General features: G+C 32.2%; 1 long non-coding RNA gene across 2 annotated transcripts; it reads left to right on the forward strand.

The window, feature by feature from the left end:
* The first annotated feature begins 1,107 nt into the window (after positions 1 to 1,107).
* LOC143242473 (uncharacterized) lies at positions 1,108 to 14,690 on the forward strand. 2 transcript variants are annotated; one of them, XR_013022801.1, is made up of 3 exons: positions 1,108 to 1,181; positions 13,080 to 13,149; positions 14,468 to 14,690. It is a non-coding gene; the product is annotated as an uncharacterized LOC143242473 (long non-coding RNA). The 2 variants fall into 2 exon arrangements; XR_013022800.1 differs by lacking the exon at positions 1,108 to 1,181 and adding an exon at positions 12,365 to 12,453.
* The last annotated feature ends 1,363 nt before the right edge of the window (positions 14,691 to 16,053 follow it).

The following is a 16,053-nucleotide window of genomic DNA, read 5'->3' on the forward strand; positions in this document are numbered from 1 at the left end:
ATATATAGTTTTATCTCGTTACGAGAAATAGTTTATATCTTTATAGAAGTGACCCTGAAAGAAAACTAAAGTTTACAAAAATGAAATGAATTAACAGCTTTAATTAATATTCTCAAATTCAAACTAACGTATACAAATTAACGACAAATTATAACGATTGAATATAAATAAGTAACACTGGTTTATATATGACAAAATAACATGTGTTAGGTGCCTTTAATTCATTGTAATAAGTAGGAAGTAAAACATGTCGATCCACCAATATAACGTATGATTTCATAATACTGAGATGTCATCGTTATGGTTCAGAATATTTTGAAAACAATTTATGTTTGATACTATAATATAGAGTCAGTACTTTACAACGGATAATTATAATAATTGACAAAAATAATGAAAAATGAGTCTCACACTCACTTGTAAGTGAAACTAAATCAGAATGAAAGATTGTGAAAATACTTTAAAACACCTAGTGTAATAATGTTGTGGAGCATTTCTATACAGTATACAGAAGACACAATAAGAATGACGTTGAAATCCCACTATTCGGTTAATAAGAGTTGTCCAAGAGGTGGTGGAAGACGATGTTGACTAGTGTATCATATCAAAACTAGAAACAGTTAATTCTAGTTTAAAATTATGTGTAGTTTTTATTTCTATACGAGATAACAAAAGTTACCGAACTTTCTCAACAAGAAACTAAAATGTAAAAGTGTAATTCTTACTCTCGTGAACACATGGTGTTCATGTCTCACCTGTTGGTTAACTGTAATTATAACTTATTTTGTCAGTACAAATACTCTATAGTAACATTTCTCTCTCTTTAAAATGTGTCAGCTGTTTGTTTGTTTCCTTCAATACGTTATATAATAGACATTTTTTTTAGTTCGGAAGATGTTATACAAGACATTTAAACATTCTTACATGTTTACTTGTTTACATTTCGTTAATTATTAAATATGAGCATTCTCTATTGTGTTGTAAATTACAAAATACAAAATTATAGTTAATAATATGTCCACCAGAGTCTACATTCTAGACATTTTACATTCCAGTTGCTACTGATATCTACATGTTGTTGTAACCTACAGTAAGTTTCCAGGACAGATATATCAGTTGTATTCTTATAACACAACAGTAACTGGCTACCTTACATTTCTCCATCTGCCTCTGACCCACACGTGAGTACAATCACAAAGTCTTAATGTTAACATTATATTTTTTCAAAATTCTAATGGTTCACCTGTGATCCAGCAATAAGTGTGAGAACTTACAAATCTATATTTCGTTATTAGGTGCTTCAAGTTGGTTCTAATGATAAAACAATAACTCACTAAACACTCAAGCAACAACATATTATTATGATACATGAAAGAAAATTTAAGTTTCTCGCTACTCTGATGCCAGAAGGGTTGTTGTAAAACAATCACCAATAGTGGCATTATTTCAACAATATCTTCTTGTTCCTGTTCACAATGTCAAATAATTGTATTTTGTTCATATTCTGAACTGTTTGTTTTTTGTTATAATAATGAATTTTAAATGGCAGACTGTGATATTTTTTGACGTAAAGAAACGACATAAATATTTGAAGACCTTTGGCTTCCTTTTTAAAAATTAGCTAGATCTGTTTAAAACATACTGTAAGGACTCTGAACAGAAACAAGAAGAAAGCTAATAACGTAAGTTTCCAACTATATAGTCCCAAGTTCAAGGTCAACAAACAGTTAAATTTATTGGTAGTACCTTCACTAGTAGACTCACATGGAATGTTTACTTTTAAGAAGTATGCACCTAAATCAAATGTAAACTATCTTTACAAAATCGGCAGTTATCTGAACAGTGCAATAAATTATGTTAATATATGAAATGTGTGTAAGGTTGATATATGAATATTGTAACGTGCAGTATGTCAACTGTCTTTTGAAAATGTTCAAAGTCCTCTTAAATTATATTCAGATTATTCTATATTATCTGGGGCTGAGCGTTTTGTTCCGAAATGTAAGCGTGAGAACTGGATTTACTGGCTCATGGTGTTTATCTACGTTCGTGTAGATGGGTCGTTAATGAAACCTCACCACTCTGAACCAACCAATCAAGAAATATTATGTATATAAAAACGGCTGGTATGAGTATAGAAAGCACTTTATAATTTTCTCTACAAGTTGGTTTTATCGTCATTACAGATAATCAAGAAACATTACAATCATAGTTGTTACCTTTATAACCGTTACAGTTGAAGTGTTTGTGATTTCCTTGAACATTTTCCCACCTTTCTATATACGTAAATAATCATTGATGACGAAAAAACCCACTTGTAGAGAAAAATATATATGTAAAACAGCTGGTTTGGGTTGAGAAAAATTTTACGTAGAGAAGCGAACAACGTTTCAACCTTCTTCGGCCATCGTTATGTTCACAAAGAAAGAAAGACATAACTGACCGATACATGACCACATGTTTGAAAGGGGTTGTGTAACTGAGTGTAAGAATGTAGAGGGCGTGCTTAGATGTTTGATTATATTTGTAAATATAGGTGTGAAAATGTTCCATTGTATTGGTTTACTTTGGGTTTGAGTTCTTGTATAAGTGAGGCTTCTTTAATTTTGCGTTTGTTTCTTTATTTAGCATTTGAGTTTTTTCTATGGTTATGTTGTGTTTTTTGGATTTGCAGTGTTCGAAAACGTGTGAAAGTGACTTTTTATGTTCTTTTGAATCTGGTTTCAGTTTTTTTACTTGTTTCTTCAACATAAAAATCTTGACAGTTATCACAGGAACTCTAAAACCATGATAATAACCAAACGATATCTAGTGTGTGATTTTTCAACGATACAAATTTCGCTTTCTAAATACCGTTTCAAAAAATAAAATTAATTTTATATTGAAAATTTTCTAATCCTTGATGTTTTCATTCTTGAATAACTTCGCATCTGACAACTAAGACCAACCCGAGATATCAACCAAAACACACAGAAAGAAAGTTTAACAGTAGATAGAAAAACGTTAGTTACCATGTATGTCCCGAAATATCGATTTGTAAAATGAAAATAAAATATCACTTTCTGACAGCATGATAATAAGAGTTATTCAATCAAGTACTTAAGGTATGTACTTAGTATAATATTCATTAAAATTATATTATAAATAAAAACTTTCTAATAAGATATAAATATTATATTACCCAATACTGTTTAATTATTAGTTACTTCAGCTACATTTTATTGGAATGTAAACTCTACTGAAACTTAACTATTATAGTTTTAATGAGATACACAGTTCTTAGAACATCGCAGCCAAATAGAATGACTCCATTAACAGTTGACGTCAAGAACCAAATTACAGTATTATAGAGACATGCAGAGAGATAAACACTGAGCCAGTAGGAAACTGTGAGTGAATATTTGTTATTTATATGTAAAACATTTCTGTTAACGTGGCTCATGTAGTGGTGGAATAACTATAAAACTGTAAATGGAAGTTGTGTGATTAGGGTAGAATGGATGTAAGTAGTCAAAACTGTTTGAAAACCCTCACACACAGTTTACATATAACGGATATACACATATAGTTTATATACAAATAAATTGTCTGGAACACACCTAGCTATTACAAGATTAGAATAAACGAACCTCAATGAACGCTATTATAACCACTACTTAGATATTTTAACATAAAAACACACAACACAGGTGTCTATAAAGATATTTCATTTATTTCACTAAGGTATACAGACTGCATAGATGATTTTTCTACCCTAAATCATGTAGACGGGCTGTTTGTTACTTTGTTATACTATTAAAATTCTCACAAAGTTACACGAGAATTATCTGCGCTAGTCGTCCCTAATTTAGCTGAGATCAGAAAGAAGGAAGATAATCATCACCATTCGCCGCCAACCGTTGGTTACATCTTAACTTACAAATTGTGGGATTGCCCATCTGGCCATACCGAGATTAACCGTCACTTTTAAAGCCTCTACAGATGAGAGAGCTTGCAAGATTTATCAGAAGAGGATTCGAACTCGCGACCCTTATAATTCGAGCTAAGATCGCTATTCATGTGGCCATAACTACATACATTTAGTTCAGTGTGACCAAATACTCTTGTTTGTCACTTGACAGGAGTCATTTGTACTGTTTTGCAAAGCTCTACAGGTTCAAACATCTGAAACTCTTACCTGAGTATTTGTTATGATTAACCTGTCGTCTTCTTTACTTCAACATATTAAGAAAACTTAGAGATCAAGAAATGTTCTTCTTCAGGGGTTGTCAGAGAAATGAATTTCTCATTGTTTCGGTCGTGTTTTGTCCAAACAGAAAACAAAAATATTTTACTATGACTTGTAACATCGTGGTTTATGTGAAGATTTATGAAAACAACCATGAATGCGACGTTCACAGGTTCGTTGTTTTTGAATGGGGAAGCTTCAAGGTAACACAGCTACAGCGGGTGTGGAAAAAAACAACAATATCCAGTAGATTCTATTTTCAGCAGTTCATCAGGGAACCAAACTCTCCGCTCCAGAAAAAGACACTCACGATTTATTTAACGTTATACATGAAAATACATAGACTGATAACAATGTAACGTGATATTTAACTTTGACAATATTTGACAGAAATGTTGAACTTATAGTATAATGTCTGAGTATTGATCAAACTCGTGAACAATAAAAATTGGCTTGCAATTGAATATAGACATGAAGCGTAATACTCTAACAGTAAATATTATGACTCTATAACAGAGGGCATTATTTTTGAGAATTAGATATTGTGTTTTACAAAAAAACATAATTAACACTCTAGTAAACCTACTGGACCCTAATGTGTATTATGTTTTTAATCTTTCATAAAAGTTTTTTTTTGCAATCAAACTCACATCTAAATATTAAGAACAATCTATAATAATTTAAGATAAATAAACAAAACTAGTTTATATGTGACTAAATAAAACTTATTATCAGACGTTTTTACCAGGTAACACATTCAATACAATCAAAAACATTTTCCATTATTTACCAATAATTTAAGTTCAAGGTCCGGTTTTATTGATAGTTCAACTGTATATGTTTCAAAATAGTCTCCATACGAAAAAGTTTGTTCAAGTTGATAAAGTAGATGTTTTGTATGTTGGTTACTATAATCTTGCTATTCATTTTTCATCATCAGATACCTAAAATAAAAACTAAACGACTTCCTATACATTACAATTTATATTTTGTTCACAGTTCCAACTTTTAGGATTCTGAATATAATTACAATAAAAAACATATCGTTTTTTCACAGTGTAAGAATATGTTTCGTATAAACTAACAGGTCCGTAATAATTCTGAAGATACTTCTGTATGAGAGACGTTTAATAAAACACTAAATGACTTCCTGTACTTGTTTGTTTGGTTTGTTTTGGAATAAAGCACAAATCTATTCAATGGGCTATCTGTGCTCTGCCCACAATAGGTAACGAAACCCAGTTTTTAGCGGTGCTTCCTGCACTTTAACAGGTTGGTTCTGTTTCAAGTTACGGAGTTAAGACAATTACATATAATATGCTATTAAGAAACTAATTATCCGTATAATAATGATACAGTACACAGACTGCCAGCTATCAGATATAACACTATCTTTGGATCAGTAAATAAAAACTTACTAGTCTTTTAAAATGTACTATTTTACTCTTTTCTATGTGTCATGTAATTTGTAAGAGAATTATATAGAGGTCTCCAAATTGCTGTAGAAAACAACGGCTAAGTGTCGAATCCACACAAACTGGAATCGCCTGTTTATGGAAATTTTTTAATAAGAATGTGCAGATGACCTCGTAACCCCATAAGTGGAGGTTTCTCTAAATTCCATACCTCCATGTAGTATCATAAGCTTTCTAAGGTCAAATAATGTTGACACAACATGTTATCAGTTGAGAATAGCTTCTCAAGTCGAATCAGGTGGCCTAAAATAGAGGGTCAGAATCTATATTATAAGAAGAGGTGTTAGATTCATAGAATCAATATTAACTTCACATGTGAACAGGAAGAAAGTAATCAAATATCATTTCTTAACCTCAAAATTACAAGAACCGACACACAATTTAAAACAGAAATCCACCGAAAAATCACCAATACTGGACTATACATTCCTTGGGACTCAGCACATGAAACAAAACAAAAACTCAACATACTAAGAAACCAAATAAACAGAGCTATGAAACTATGCTCATCAGATAAAATTAACGATGAATTAGACAAAATAAAACAATACTTCATGAACATCAATAAGTTTCCTCCACAAACCGTAGAAAACATTATACGTACACACCTAGTCAGAAAGCAAAATCAACCAACAAGAGTAAATACATTTCACGAATCAAAAAATCACGAAACCATATACTGCTGCATACCATATTTTCCCGACATCAGCAGACAAATAACCAACATTTGGCAAAAACTAGTCACAAAATATGACATTCCAGTTAATACCAAATTTATTCAAAAACCAGGCACAAAACTGAGGTCTATACTATGTAAAAATTACACTTACAAACACCACACCAACATTATTTATAAAATACAATGTGACAACCGCCACGACTTCTATATTAGAGAAACAAGTAGAAAAATGAAAACCAGATTCAAAGAACACAAAAAGTCACCTTCACACATTTTCGAACACTGTAAGTCAAATAAACACAACATAACCATAGAAAACACTCAAATACTAAATAAAGAAACAAACATAAACAAACGCAAAATTAAAGCCTTACTTGTAGAACAACTTAAACCCAAAATAAACCAATACAAAGGAACACCTTTATACTTATATTAAAAATAATAAAATAAATAATATAAAATTATATATTCAAACATCTAACACCGCCCTTTAGATTCCGACACTCAGTTACACATCACCTTTCAAAATGTGGTCAGCTTCCGGTCAGTAACCTCTTTCCTTCTTTGTGAACCTGACGATGACCGAAGAAGGTCGAAACGTTGTTCGCTCCTCTTCGTAAAATATTTTCTCAACCCAAACGAACCATTTTTAACATATATATTTCTCTGTATAAATATTATTCATCTGTTTTGTTCAACACATTGTTTTATTTCCTGATAAATCATTTAGAACACTCGTAACCCTTGACCTTTCATTTACACTCCTCCATTTTCTTTTCTTGGCAGTTTGCCAGTACTCTTTTCAAACTATCGAAAGTCTTCTATATTATTCATAATACAAATATCATTATATATTAAGTTTGTGCCCGGCTTGTACAGTTGAAAGTCTGCGTGTTTACAACGCTAAAATGAGGGGTTTGATTCCCCTCTGTGGACCTAGGAGATAGCCAGATTTCGTTTTGCTATAAGAAAACACACGCACACATTTTAAGTTATAAATATTTTTTCTGTCATAAATCACAAATTTGAAACTCTTCATATCCAGCACTTTAAATATATAAATTTGTTTTATATTTCTAATAAAATTTCATCAGTCGCTTCACCATTTATCGTAAAAGAAACATCTTGAAATTAATGTTTTTTTTTATATTATTTAAACTGCAACGAGGACTAAAGAATGTTCGCTTGGTCTGAAAAACATTTTTTTTTAATTATAGAAACTCATCGCTGTTGGAGAACAAATAATGATCGTACATTCTAGTTCCTCGTCTCTATAAATTATTAATGCCATACAAGATGGACAGTCAATCATTTTTTCTTAAAGGTAATTGGAAGGTGCTACTGACTGGTTTTATTCCCTGTGGTCAATAACTAAATATTAGGGACGGTGGAAAACAGTTTTATTGTTTCTTCCCTTACACAACACGTCTTATCAAGTTTATTTTGTCTTCAACGTCTTATGATTTTTAAGACGTTACGTTTTGCTATTGTCGTTAAGTGCTAAGGTAAGGCTGGAAACGTTTTACCTTCATTATTTTTTTTTTAATTCTTGAAGCTAAATTCTAAAACCGTTAACTCGATGCCTTCACATAGCCCCAGGGCCTGGCATGGCCGAGCGCGTAAGGTGTGCGACTCGTACTCTGAGGGTCGCGGGTTCGCCCGAGTCGCGCTAAACATGCTCGCCCTCCCAGCCGTGGGGTGTATAATGTGACGGTCAATCCCACTATTCGTTGGTAAAGAGTAGCCCAAGAGTTGGCGGTGGGTGGTGATGACTAGCTGCCTTCCCTCTAGTCTTACACTGCTAAATTAGGGACGGCTAGCACAGAGAGCACTCGAGAAGCTTCGTGCGAAATTCTCCCCAAAAAAAAAACAATTACAAAGTCCCCTATGACACAGCGGTAAGTTTAAGTTGTTAGAACATTTAAAATCTGTGTATTATTCCCAAGACAGACAGACAAGTGTGGCTTTGTTTTTACAACAAACAAATAAAGTCTTCAGATATTTATACAGTTCCGTCATGTCAGAGAAATAAAACATGCTGTTGTTCATCTTTATTCTTATGAAACTCTTCAGAACCAGTGAATATTAGAAACATCACGACATGATTTAAACATATTGGTTATAATTATAGAAAACTAGATGTCCTTAATTTTATGTAACATATATGGTTATACTTTGGTTTTATTTGCAAAAAAAAAAAAAAAAGATTCCAATTAATCAACGCTACCTAAATTTGCTAGTAAAAAGATTTAATAACTAGTTGATGAATGAGGGAGGAAATATTAATAATGACAAACGTCAGCTACAGCTACAAACGTCTGTGTTATCCTGTCTGTTAAACACCATATAATACCTTCAGCTACAAACGTCTGTGTTATCCTGTCTGTTAAACACCATATGATACCTTCAGCTACAAACGTCTGTGTTATCCTGTCTGTAAACACCATATAATACCTTCAGCTACAAACGTCTGTGTTATCCTGTCTGTTAAACACCATATAATACCTTCAGCTACAAACGTCTGTGTTATCCTGTCTGTTAAACACCATATAATACCTTCAGCTACAAACGTCTGTGTTATCCTGTCTGTTAAACACCATATGATACCTTCAGCTACAAACGTCTATGTTATCCTGTCTGTTAAACACCATATCATACCTTCAGCTGCAAACGTCTGTATTATCCTGTCTGTTAAACACCATATAATACCTTCAGCTTCAAACGTCTGTGTTATCCTGTCTGTTAAACACCATATAATACCTTCAGCTACAAACGACTGTGTTATCCTGTCTGTTAAACACCATATGATACCTTCATTTACAAACGTCTGTGTTATCCTGTCTGTAAACACCATATAATACCTTCAGCTACAAACGTCTGTGTTATCCTGTCTGTTAAACACCATATAATACCTTCAGCTACAAACGTCTGTGTTATCCTGTCTGTTAAACACCATGTAATACCTTCAGCTACAAACGTCTGTGTTATCCTGTCTGTTAAACACCATATGATACCTTCAGCTACAAACGTCTGTGTTATCCTGTCTGTTAAACACCATATCATACCTTCGGCTGCAGGCGTCTGTATTATCCTGTCTGTTAAACACCATATAATACCTTCAGCTTCAAACGTCCGTGTTATCCTGTCTATTAAACACCATATGATACCTTCAGCTACAGGCGTCTGTGTTATCCTGTCTAGTAAACACCATATGATACCTTCAGCTACAAACGTCTGTGTTATCCTGTCTGTTAAACACCATATAATACCTTCAGCTACAAACGTCTGTGTTATCCTGTCTGTTAAACACCATATGATACCTTCAGCTACAAACGTCTGTGTTATCCTGTCTGTTAAACACCATATAATACCTTCAGCTACAAACGTCTGTGTTATCCTGTCTGTTAAACACCATATAATACCTTCAGCTACAAACGTCTGTGTTATCCTGTCTGTTAAACACCATATGATACCTTCAGCTTCAAACGTCTGTGTTATCCTGTCTATTAAACACCATATGATACCTTCAGCTACAAACGTCTGTGTTATCCTGTCTGTTAAACACCATATCATAACTTCAGCTACAAACGTCTGTGTTATCCTGTCTGTTAAACACCATATAATACCTTCAGCTACAAACGTCTGTGTTATCCTGTCTGTTAAACACCATATAATACCTTCAGCTACAAACGTCTGTGTTATCCTGTCTGTTAAACACCATATAATACCTTCAGCTGCAAACGTCTGTGTTATCCTGTCTGTTAAACACCATATAATACCTTCAGCTACAAACGTCTGTGTTATCCTGTCTGCTATATCGTGATGTAAAAGTTCAAATAGGAATTAATAATATACTCCTCATAGACACTGGATGCAACTTTTCGGACTTCCGTATATTTTGATTTCTCATGATTTCTCTCTGAATTCCTTGTAAACAGACATTAATGGTGTAGAGAAACATGAAGGGGGAGGTCTAGAAATTTAATGTACAAAACATTTCTTGAATGGAAATTTCCCCCCGCAGAGTGTGTAGCGCAGATAATATATTGTCCCCCGCTAATATAGCGGTATGTTTACCGATTTATAACGTTAACATCAAGGGTTTGATTCCCTTTGGTGGGCTCAGAAGGTAACCCGATCTTTAGAAAACACACACCCACTCACAGACCCATCAGGTGTAATTTTGTCGGTGGTGGAAGAAAAGTCTACACCTTTGTTCTTGTATCATTACTTCAGGTTATGAATGTCTGACAATTGGACTAAACCCGGTATATTCCGACAGTTAGGAAGTTAGGTGGTTTTTTACAAGCTGTCTAAATTTCAAAAGTAGAGACATCTAGCCTCGTTGGAAATTAACAAATGCAAAAACAGTAATTAATAATGTATCGTTTTTTTTCTTGTTTAAGGTTTTTAAATAATCGAATGACACTTCAATTTTCGTACTGCCCTCTACCTTTTTAAAAGCAATTTTTGAAGTTAACCTGAGAAGTTTTAACGCTTTAAGTTTCCAAGATGGTAAATTCTAGAGGCTAACACAATATTTACAACAATTGTTAGATTTCTACAAAACATTTCAAAAGCAATTTCTAGTGAAATATTTTATTCGGAATTTTTATCATTAAGTGTAAACAGAAATAACAAGTGGCATGTGATGTGTGAGGTAAATTATCGCGCTAACAGCTAAGCAAGAGAGGATTCAATCAGTTATTAAAACTAAATTATTAGTAGAAACAAAAAGTGTTATAAAACTTTTATTTTTGGTAAATGTTAAATATAAATGCTCATCATGGTTCATATTATAAGTACTATTGTATATTTTTAATATTCACTGCTTGTGAAGATTTTCTTGTTTTATACTAATAAAGATATACGACAAAATGTTTTGTTACTGTGACAGAACAGTATAAATATCTGAACACTTTGTTTGTTATAAGAACAAAGTCACAATGGTGTTTCTGTTGTGTAACTACTTAAACTTATGCTGTACTCTAGGGAGCTGTGTGTAGGTGTTGAGTCAGCCGTTTTAGAATTTAGCTTCATGAATTAAAAAAAAGGCCCGGCATGGACAGGTGGTTAAGGCGTTCGACTCATAATAAATAATTAGATAAGAGTTTCACATGTTTGGAACTGTAGTGTATCATAAAACTGTACAAATGACTTCTGTCATGTGACAAACAAGAGTATGTCATCACACTGAACTAAGTGTATGTATACCGTCCTGATACGGCTAGGTGGTGAGTGACTCGAATTCTTAAGGTAACGAGTATGAATCCCCCACTCATGAAACTTGTTTGCCCATTCAGCCAAAGAGGCGTTATAAGTAACGGTTGATCCCAGAATTTGTAAATAAAAAGTAACTAACAGTTGAGGAGGATGGTGATGGCTATTAACCTTCCTTCTTATCTCACACAGGTAACTTAAGGACGGCTAGCGCAGATAATTCTCGTATAAATTTGTGGGAAGTTTAAGTCAAACAAAGAAACAAACAGCGTGTCAACATGATTAGGATATAAAAATTATTTAGTTAGCCTGTATACTTATGGTTAAATAAATGTCTTTATAGACACCTGTGTGTTCTAAAGTTAAAATAACTACGTTTTGTCTATAATATTGCACATCGAAGCTCGTTTGTTCTAATGTTACAATAGCTACGTGTGTTCCACACGATTTATTGATATATAAACCATTTGTGAATATACATGAAACACAACTACTTACATGTTACTATTCATTCTACCCTAATCACACAACTTCATTACCACTTACAGTTTTAAAGTCTTTCCACCACTACATGAGCCACTTTAACAGAAATGTATCACATGTAAATAACAAATAATCACTCACAGCTTCCTATTGGTTCAATCTGTCTCTCTACATGTCTCTATAATATTGTAATTTGACACTTGACGTCAACTGTTAATGGAATCATTCTGATTGGCTGTGATGTTCTCAGAACTGTGCATCTCATTAAAAATACGACTATATAAGCTGAGTATCAGGACCATAGTCTAATTGTATATTTACACTCCGATAAAACGTGGTTGAAGTACCTAATAATTGAATACTCCTTGGTAATATAATTTTTATATCATGTTTGAGAGTATTTCTTTATAATAGTAATTATAATTAATATTAAACAAAGTACAGATCTTAAATACTTATATGAATAATTATTTTTATCATGTTAACACAAACTAATATTTTGTTTTCATTTTATAAGTCAATATTTTACCACAGGCATGATAACTTCAACGTTTTTCTATTCATTGTTAAACTTTAATTCTGTGTGTTTTGGTTGATCGATCTGGTATTGTTCTTAGATATAAAGTTTCTTTAATAAAGAAGTTTTTACTTTCATGTTTTATTAAGTTCGAGAAACCTCCAAGAAAAGAAAAAAATCGATATAAAATTATTTTTGTTGTTAAACGGTATTTACAAAATGTAATTTTTATCCTAAAGAAATCTTGCATTAGATGTTGTTGTCCAGTTATTGTAATGGTTTTAGTGTTCCTGTGATAAATCGGGAACTTGTTTCTTCTGTAACTCTCTACTTCCGTTCATAAAAAAGTACTTCTGTTTTAATATATCTGAAGCTAGTAAGATATAGAATTCATGGGCTGTACTAAGTTTCGATCTTTTATTTTAGGCTTTGTTAAAAGTCACATTTCTCTAACTGTATTAATACTGATTTTAACAGATCAGAGAAATGAAGACTACAACAATTATTATACTTTTGATGTTTACAACACTGTTGGAATCAACTCCAGGTGAGAGAATGAATTCTTTAACACTAAATTCATACAAACAGTTTAAATGGTATGATAGAAATATCAATTATTATAAGTTACGTTTGTCTGTATCGTTCAAGAAACTGCCACAATGTTTATTTCTTGTTACTAACGGAGGTTTGTAACATAATATTTAATGAAGGTAAGTTTATAACAACGACGTGTATCTAAAAAATTCGAATATTGTCTACAATGAAAGAATGTAAAAAACAATATACTTCTCTTGATGACTATATATTTGACAGCAATTTAAAGTGAGAAATTAAATTATTTCAAAATGATTACATGTGTGAAACAGCAACGCAGGGTGACACAACCGTGCATTTTTATAAAATTTGTTCTTATAACTTTTGAAGTAAATATTTTAATTTAAATTGCATTTGTTGCTACAACTGAATATCAAACTGATAGTAAGTAATATAGATAATAAAGTAACAGATAATTGTTAATTAACTAGTGTACAAAATAATAATTACATTAATACGACAGCTGTTTATATGATTGATCTTGTGCTATGGTCGTGTTTGTTATGACATACAATCCACAACCGTGAGAACAATATACCGTATTTTATACAATGTAATACGCACATTTTTTTGTTTATATTTCTCATGAGTGTCTCAAGACAAAGGTGATGAGTTAAGACAAGAGGTTAACTTGGAATCTACTCAAATCGGCCTCTCATACAGATCATAATGTCATTACTTACTAACTACAAGTATCTTCAGTAGTATAAAACAATTGAACTAATATTGTCGATATACTGTGGAATATATTATGTCTTTACTCAGTAAATTGAAGAAAATCAAGGATATATTAAAGTGTTGGTTGTAAAGTCAATTTTTTATTAGAATTCTCTGTCACAAATTAGGGTTCGTCTTCCACGCTGTAGCCTCTAACTGAGGCGTAAAATACAATATTTAGTGTATAAGGTAAGCAACGGAGAATCACTTTAATGTGTTTTTGCAGATAATTTTTATGTACTTTTAGTGACGCTACGGAAAGTTGAAATTTAATATAAGATACTGTTCTAGAAACAAAGTAGATTGGTTTATAGATTAACAATAGATTTTACTGACAAACTCGTTAAATAACGTAACTGTTAAATATGACTATGACGTGTTCTGTAACATTAACGGTTGATCTTGATATTGACGTAATTTTAACAGTTTTATGAATATAATGTTTATTAGCTAGGCTTCACAAGTAGATAAACAGTGACGATTAAAAAATCATTATAAAATATTATAGGTGATATATATTCTAATGACGTTACTTTGTTTACTACCTGAACTAGAGGGGAATTTCCGAGATGACATCGAATGTGCAACAAATTTTGTTCATTGTGATGTTCCTCCTTCATATTGTTGTCCTAATGCTCATGGACTTATTGGAGGTGGAGGTGGAGGTAATTATGGACTCTTTGACTGGAACCCTATGGAAGCGTAGAAGGAAGCGATATATTCTGAGGATATTTTAGTATCCATATGTAATTTTGTTATCAATAAAATAAATAATTCTTGTTTTTGCTTGTTGTTAAACACAAAGCTAAGATCTATCTTAGTTCAAAACACTCAGGGAATCGAAACCCGGAATTTAGTAATATAAGTTCTCCACCTTACCAGTTGCTCAACGGAAAGTGTGTGTGTGTAGCTAGAATATTAATACTGTTGATATTCTAATTATCAGTATTCTATTAATAAGCTTTGTGTTAAGTTAAATGAATCAAAACTAAGGACTGAGTTAAAAACAGGAAATCAACACCTCTGATATTTATTTGTTATAACCAAAAACAAGCCAAGACAGATGTAAAAAATGATATACAAATTGAAAAAAATGTGTAGAGACTATAATGTGGGATATAAAATGTACTCTATATTTTGGAGGTGACTGAGGAACCTTACATCTGTCATTCTTATCCTGCATTCACCAGTCTCACATAAAGTAATAAAATAAAATAATAGTAATAGAGATTAAAATAATATAAACCAGAAGAATGAGATGTCGGTGTTCAAACGACATATTACATATTAAGAATGGTTAAATATCACATTTTGTAACACATTTGTAATTAGTTTGTTGGTTCGGTTATGTAATAGTTTATATTAGTTGTCTTCCACGTACGTTGGAAGGTATTAAATCAATAATTACACAAATAATGAAATTTAACGTGTCAAATCAAGATAGTTTTATCTGGAAATTTTAACATGTTTCGGTTAATATTTTGGAAACTTTCCAATAATTTGGTAAAAATTTCACATGTTCTAAATCATCAAAACTTTAATTCTGATGTTCATTTGGTCCCCCACTCGAAGTTAATTTAGCTGAAAATACAAATCTAATAATATTGAATGTGTTTACCAATTCTGTATTTGATTAAAATATAAGAAGTCAATATTTGTTGAGTTAAATTTCTTCACAAAATTAGCTTCCGTCTGGTGTGTAGGAAGACAACTCTTGAAATAATAATTTTTGTCAATGATAATAACACTATGATGCCTGTCTTTGTATCTCAGAACGGCTACTATGGGTATCAACACTTTTATTGATAAGAACAACGTTTCCTAGGTGATCTTCTGGTTAAGAGAGAATATCCTACTTTGTAGAACGACCGCTTATTACAACAAACAATTGTTGTCAAAGAAAATTTTCTGTTTAATTAGTTCGGTTTTGGCGCAAAATTACACGAGGGCTATTTATACTAGTCATTCCCAATTTTGCAACGTAAGACTAGATAATTACTCAAAACTCTTGGACTACTCTTTTTACCAACGAAAAATGCCCAACATGGCTGAAAGAGCGAGCATGATGGGTGGGATAAGGAATCGAACCCTCAACCTTCAAATTAGGAGTCGATTACCTTAACCACTATATAGAATGAGC

The sequence above is a fragment of the Tachypleus tridentatus genome, unplaced genomic scaffold (genome assembly GCF_004210375.1).
Source record: "Tachypleus tridentatus isolate NWPU-2018 unplaced genomic scaffold, ASM421037v1 Hic_cluster_2, whole genome shotgun sequence".
NCBI classification, from domain to species: Eukaryota; Metazoa; Arthropoda; class Merostomata; order Xiphosura; family Limulidae; genus Tachypleus; species Tachypleus tridentatus.